Genomic DNA, 7401 nt, shown 5'->3' with positions numbered 1-7401 from the left:
ATACCATCTACATGCTGTTATTGAACTTTCACCAAGTTGCTGTCCACTTTTATTATGGCTGTCCATAATAAAAGTGAGAGCAAGTGCCACTTTGGCAGATTCACTGTATCCAACTTTTAATTTGGGTCAGAGTTTTTTTAATCTAACCATGTTAAAAATTCTGTAGGGAAACCTTTGTTTTGTCCCTTAATTTGCTGTTGTAATATGGCACACATTTATTATTTTGTATTGTATACTTTGATTCTGTAGTCCATAATTTATTGGAAAGGCAATATATTTAAATTACATTAAAAATGAAGATTCTTAAGATACTGAATCTTGACATTTTCATCACAGAATACATAAATCTTATCTCAAAAGGAGAATGATTTTGCTTCAGATTTAGGGGTACATTGTTTTTGTTGACAGTTTTATCTTGTTTTCTGAAAAACAGAAGTGTTGTGTCTTATCAAGAGATGTATGAGAAAAATCTTGTTTCTGTACTGATTTGCCTGCTGTTTTCAAGTCCTAAAGAAAAGCTGCTTGTTGCATGGAAGCAGCTTTGTTTATGTACTTGCCTGGAAATGGTTTCCTATCAGGTACAGAGCCCTGGTCACACTGTATTACAGAAATAAAAAAATTAACTCCTGTGCTGCTCTGTTACTTGCAGTTTGCTGTTGTAATATGGCACACATTTATTATTTTGTATTGTATACTTTGATTCTGTAGTCCATAATTTATTGGAAAGGTAATATATTTAAATTACATTAAAAATGAAGATTTTTAAGATACTGAATCTTGACATTTTCATCACAGAATACATAAATCTTATCTCAAAAGGAGAATGATTTTGCTTCAGATTTAGGGGTACATTGTTTTTGTTGACAGTTTTATCTTGTTTTCTGAAAAACAGAAGTGTTGTGTCTTATCAAGAGATGTGTGAGAAAAATCTTGTTTCTGTACTGATTTGCCTGCTGTTTTCAAGTCCTAAAGAAAAGCTGCTTGTTGCATGGAAGCAGCTTTGTTTATGTACTTGCCTGGAAATGGTTCCTATCAGGTACGGAGCCCTGGACACACTGTATTACAGAAATAAAAAATTTAACTCTTTTGCTGCTCTGTTACTTGCCAAAGTGATCTAACCATAACTACTAGTATTAAGAATGACAATATTCATAAACATCAGAAAATATAATTAGAGTGTAGTAACTTGTGTGTACAGCTCTTCAGTGCTGGTGTTATTGACTTGGGTCACCTCAATGTCCCAGTTTCACAGAGAATGTTACTGTTTCAGATTTGCTCTTCACAATATTCACAGCTCTGTGCTGGAAGCAGGTGAAGCTTGTATAAATATAAAAAAAAAAAACAAAACTAATTAACCAAAGCAGAATGGGTCACATGTGATCTGAGATAATTCATTTGGGCAAATTCAGCCCAAAATGTTGGTGTAGCTAGACTGTAAAGAGGTTAGGTTTCAGAATGTTTCATGAAAGGTTCTTCCATGAACTCAGTGTGCAACAGCCTTTTTTCAAAATTACTTGCCTACAAGTGGTATAGGCATAGGTAAGGTTTCTGTTGATATGTTTTGTTTGGAGTGCTGAATGCAACAACACAAAGCACAGGCAGTTTGAGATCCTCTTGAATGATGCATGCAAAGGAAACTGCGTGAAACTGATACTGTTGATAAATTTGCATGGCTAGTCTGTACGCTCAGCAGCCAAAGGAAGCTGGAGGCATTTTGTTTGGATGGAAAGGTATCTCACTGAGGTGAGCTTTTATCTGCCTTATAAGAGAGTTGCTCGTAATCCTGACCTGAGCCTCAAGAAATTATTCTGTACTTACGCCACAGTAAGTGAACTCCGAGCAGGGCCATGACCAGTCTAATAATTAAATATCTCAGCTTGTTTTACTACTTATTCATCCAGGTTTATCTTAAAGGCATAGTGGAAATGTTGATTCTGTTACTGACCATAGTTACTGTACTATGTTGAATGAATTCCCGTGGAGTGAGTAATTAATTTCAGTGTACATCTAGTCCTCCTTTCATGAGGTACATGTTTTGTGGACACAGAATTTATCACTGTGGCTGATTTGATAGCCTTGATTTAGCAAAGGTCAGTGAAGTTATTTCATTTTTTACCTCTTAAATTGTACCTTGTTCACTGTGTAATGTCGTTCCTAAAAGACTGACAAAAATTCCATGGGTCATTGGTTTATATGTTGAATATTGGTTTATATAGTTCTTCATTGTTATCTTTTAACTTCTAGCAATGAAATACTTTTGATCATCATAAATATATCCAGTCATTTTTATAATCCTGGGCTGAGAAATATAATCTCTGAGTGTTCCAGGTTATAAAGCTTCAGACTGACTCTATCATATTGGAAGAACTTTGCTCTTCATACTCCTCTGCTAATAACTGTCATCGATATCATAATTATACCCCATCTCTTCTTTCAAAAATTAGCCATATGCTTGCAAAACCTTTATTTTTATACATATGTATATGTACATACACAGATATATGTATGTATATAGCTAATTACTTTGACCTTTTGGTGCTCTCTTTGCTGCATTTGGAGTGGATCTAATTTTTTTATCTTTTTCCTTTATAAAGCCCTGTGCTTGTCAGTCTACAGGTGTGTTAGATTAGTTCTTTCTGAGAGCTGGCCACACCTGGGATACTGTGTCCAGTTTTGATTTCTGCTGCAAATAAAGATGTGGGCAGGCTGGAGGGGGTCCAGAGAAGGGCCACAGAGATCATGAGAGGAGTGGAAGCTGCCTCAGGAGGAAAGACTGAGAGAACTGGGTTTGTTCAGCCTTGAGAAAAGGTGTAGGAGAGACTTATCACCATGGCCCAGTATTTAAAGGTTGGTTACTCCCTTTTTAAAGAAGTCACATGGAAAAGAGGAGGGATAATATCTACAGGTTGTTCCTGGGGACACTCCAATTGATCACAAGACAATTTTTACAAAGAGGAACAGTCAGCCATTGGAATAATCTCCCCAGGGTAGTGGTGCATTCCCCAACATTGGACACTTCTAAGATTTGGCTGGGCAGGCTGCTGGACCATCTTGTCTAGAGAGGAGAGTGCTTTTGCCAAGAAAGGTTGGACTGGCTGATTCTTGTGGTGCCTCCCAACCTGGCATTCTGTGATTCTGTGACTCTGTTCCAGAAGGCTTCTTTCACTTTGCATACAGTGCAGTTCTTTCCTAATGATAAGAAAGGTTGGACTGGCTGATTCTTGTGGTGCCTCCCAACCTGACATGCTGTGATTCTGTGACTCTGTTCCACAATGAAGGCTTCTTTCACTTTGCATACAGTACAGTTCTTTCCTAATGAAGTCTCCTGCAGCCTTACTAGTGATACAGGAAAGATAAGTTATCTTTCCATATCCTATGCCAGGGCAAACAACAATAACAATAAAATTATAAAGTCACTGAACTCTAGTGATTATTCATTTGTCATAAAGATTGAGATTTATCACAGTGAGGTAAAAACTTACCTTTTCTTAATTTAATTAAGATTAATCACCACTGCTGTTTTATTACAGACCACCAATACAACACCTAAAACAATTTGTGCTTTCACGTTATTAAGGATTGATTCAGTTGTCCCCTAATCATCTTTTTATTTGAAGGACAAGAATAATCTTGGCATAAATAAAAAGTTCTTTCAGTCTAAGATGAGTCGGGGTGGGGAAACCAAAAAATAAACAGAACAAACAAACATGGGTAATTTTAGCTTCTTGATAAACATCAGAAACCTCCATGTGTGTGTGTGTGTGTTCATATCAAGCTAACATTCTGTATGTTAGTTCCATTGCACAAATCTTTATTATATGTGGGTATTTCCAATAATTTTTCATTAGCATTTCCTTCTTACCTTACTGTCTAAAGGGAATATGTGATGCATATTCTTGTTTTAAAGTTTCTTTTGTGTGTCTTGTACCTTACAATGCATTATTTTCTCACTGAGACTGGACAGAACTCCTAGTTTATTCTGGCGACAGATTAAAAGACACTAATAGTGCTTGAAAGCTATCCTGTTCTCATCACATTGACTTAGAGTCCTGGATAACTAACACAGGAATACTACAGGTTAAACTGTATTTTGGGGGGATTTTTTCCCATTATAATCTGTAGCAGATTCAAAGCCAAATAAGAGGAGAATTTTCATGTTTTGTAATTATAGATAGTACATAGTAATAACCAGCTGGTTGTTGACATAAAAGCACAACCTGTATATGCAAATGATGCTCTTGGCTGTAATTAGAGACAAGAGCTTTAAGAATGATGCAGCAATAGGCAGTATTTGCAGCAGGGATGGAGGAGGTGTGTCCCTGATGCAGACAAAAAGAACTGCAACAAAAGAAAATAAGCTCTCGAGTCAGCATTCTAAACTCCATTGTCACTGCAGTAGCAGCTGCGTGTGGAAATGAGGCAAATAGAATTTGAAATGAAGAACTGGAAAAGAAATTGCCACTTGCCTGCCTGGATGGAGACAACTATTGGGCCTGATTGCCAATTAACTGATCTGTTTTTTCTGACAGCTTTGATAACAGGTCAAAAATGTGGCAGGAGCTCTCTTTGACCTACTCACTTCGTCCTTTGTGGTTGCTCAGCCATAGATACTCCTCTGCACACAAAGAAATACCACAATGGTACCAACAGTAGTTTGGTTTGTATCTGTCTTATGTTGGATGTGGATGATTTCCAGCAGAGTTCAGTGAATTATCTTTAGATTGAAAAAGCCTTCCAGGCATAGAAAGCAGGCTAGGACTACATAAATATTATCAGTTCATACTAAGCATATTTTTAAGGACTAAAAAAAGAATCAAGGGTACTTTGTCAGCATTAAAACAGTGTTTGTACCTACTCTGTCCTGCAGCAGCAGGAAATGGTTTATTGTAGGTGGAGACTGCAGAAAATCTAAGTGTCATGTGAACTCCCTCAGAGTACAGAGAAATGTTCTCTGGAAATGAATATACCTTTGAGCAGGTAGTCATAGTTCCAAGACCCAGATACCTTTGGGGGCTAAATCTTGTCAGAATAGCCTGTGCCCTGAGTCATGTTGGGTGGTGATGAGCCTGGGTGTGCAAGGTATTTATTAGTTTAGATAGAAGGTCCCTGTTTGTGGACTGGAATTGTCTGTAATGTCTGACTAGTTAAGGTGTTGTCTCTGAATGTTTAAACTGTCTCTCCTGAATGCCTGAACCATGATTGCAGCACTTCTGCCATTTAATTGACCAGATAATTTACCCTGTCAGGATATCATAGGCTATTTAAGGCTGTCTCTTCAGAGCGTTATTAGCTTTCTTTTTCTGCTTCATTCAAGAACAGATGTTTCTACTGTGTAACTGAAATAATCAACGTCTTTGGAAATCAAAGATTGCTGTTTTATGAAATAGAACATGGTGGAAAATCTGAATTATTAATTATAAAAGGGCAGGAGTGAAACTAATTTTATGCAACTTGGCAGAAATTTATAAGATCTGAGTCATGATAATGGTAAATAGTTAACAACTTTAATGGTGTTGTCTTTTATACTTGCGTAGCTAAATATTTCACTTATGCTTTGTCATGTCATTTCTGTATTTTAGAGGAGTGTCATCTGTTTGGTTTTTGTTTGGTTTTTTTTTTTTTTTTTAGATTTGGAGCTGTTTAAATTTCCTTAGTAATTTGCATTTAAATGTTTTCATTTTTTCACCAATTTTTCCACAGTTCATTATTTCTTTAATTGCCATATCAGGTTCCCAGTGAAGGTACTTGCAGAAATATCTGTGTGAAGGGTTATTTTTTTCTGAATATATATTTTAATTTTTTTTCCTTTTGATTATGGACACTGGTACATGCTATTAGTAAGCTTAGCAAAATGGGTAAGAAGGATTTTAGTACTTAAATAAGATCTAGTGACATGAAGGAAAAAGACTTAACTTGCCACCTACACTCAAGGCCATATCCTGTGTGACCCACAGGAGCAGTCCCAGTAAAGACACAGAAAATACTAACCCAAGTAAAGTAGACAAAGTCTATTTAAAACAACCCACTGTTGTTTAAGAGCTCTGTTCATATAGCACCATGGAAGAAAAATTTTCCACAAAAGGTGGGGAAGCAAAAGTACAGTCTTTCCTGAGGGCATCCAGCATGATTTATGCTAAAACAGGTAGTTGAAGTCAGATTTCCTCTTCTAGAGTCTTGTCCAATGGGTAACAGTCCTGTTCTGCTGGTATGCACATTTTTGGGGGAAGAAGCAGCTGCATTTAGCAGACCAGAATATATTTATTGTGAGCTTGGTCATTCCAGGAATATATTTTTTCTTGCTCTAAAGCAAAAGCACTAAACCTGAAGAAAACTTGGGCAAGTTGAGAACAACTTTGGAAATAAGAACAACAATGAAACAATTTAGAACAACAATGAAAATATATATGTGAGGTGGATTTTTGCCACTTTTGGCTTATATAGTAAAAGCAAAGATGAAACTTGGACGTTTAGGACAGGCACAGCCCCTCCTGTAGCAGCCTGTGCTCCCTTTCTGTCTCCAGCCAGGTGCTGCTCAGAGTTTAGTGCAGGCAGGGTTGTGCTGCCCTGGGCTTGCCTTGTGTGTGCAAGTGGCACTGCATGGTGGAAAATGGTAAATGCAAATATAAACTTGGGTGTGGAGACAACTGCATGTGGCTTCCTTACAAAGCTGCACTTAGTACCAATACATCTGAATCATCCTGTTGTAGTAAAGCTTTGATAAGAGGCAAAATCTTTCATGGGAGTTTATCAACCCCTGTGAAGCTGCCTTCAGTTTTGTTCTGCTTTTCTAAGAGATCAGTAAAGAAAGCTTCCCACTGAGACTCCAGTCTTTGCTCAGTAAAAGCCTTCATTCAGCTCTTTGGCAGTGTTAGGAGACAGCAGGGTGTCAGAAGAGTGGTAGATTTCAGGTGGTGGTACCTCCTGGAGTTGTGGAAAGACTCCCTGGTGTTCACCCAGGGATTGTAGGTAGGTACTTTGAAGTGTCCCACTGAGGTTTATGTGGTGTAAATGTTGGAGTGCTCAGTGCTTTGCAGGGCTAGATCCCAGCACTAAGCACTGCTTGGCAGTGATGCTGCATCTCACTTAGAAATTAATGTTTCCAAAAATTGTTTCTTGAAGTGTGAGGAGATTTTAATGCTGGAAAACCACTCAAGCAATGCAGGTAGGTTGTTGTCCAGGGCTTATTCTATGGAAATGAAAACATCAAATGTATGTAGACAGGGGCTGCTATTGTGAATTTTCACTCACTGTTGCAGTGAAAAGAATTGCTAGGTATCTGATGTACTTTAAAGTGTTGTTTGTAATGTTTTGAGTGTGTCAGACCTGGACATGTCATTCAGGTCTGATACCTCATCTTGAATAGATCAGTAACTTATATATGTCTGGAATTACAGCCTGCCT

This window comes from Onychostruthus taczanowskii, unplaced genomic scaffold (assembly GCF_017590055.1).
Source record: "Onychostruthus taczanowskii isolate IOZ18803 unplaced genomic scaffold, ASM1759005v1 scaffold45, whole genome shotgun sequence".
In the NCBI taxonomy this organism is placed as follows: domain Eukaryota; kingdom Metazoa; phylum Chordata; class Aves; order Passeriformes; family Passeridae; genus Onychostruthus; species Onychostruthus taczanowskii.
The sequence above is the reverse complement of the archived record's forward strand: the minus strand, read 5'-3'. Positions refer to the sequence as shown.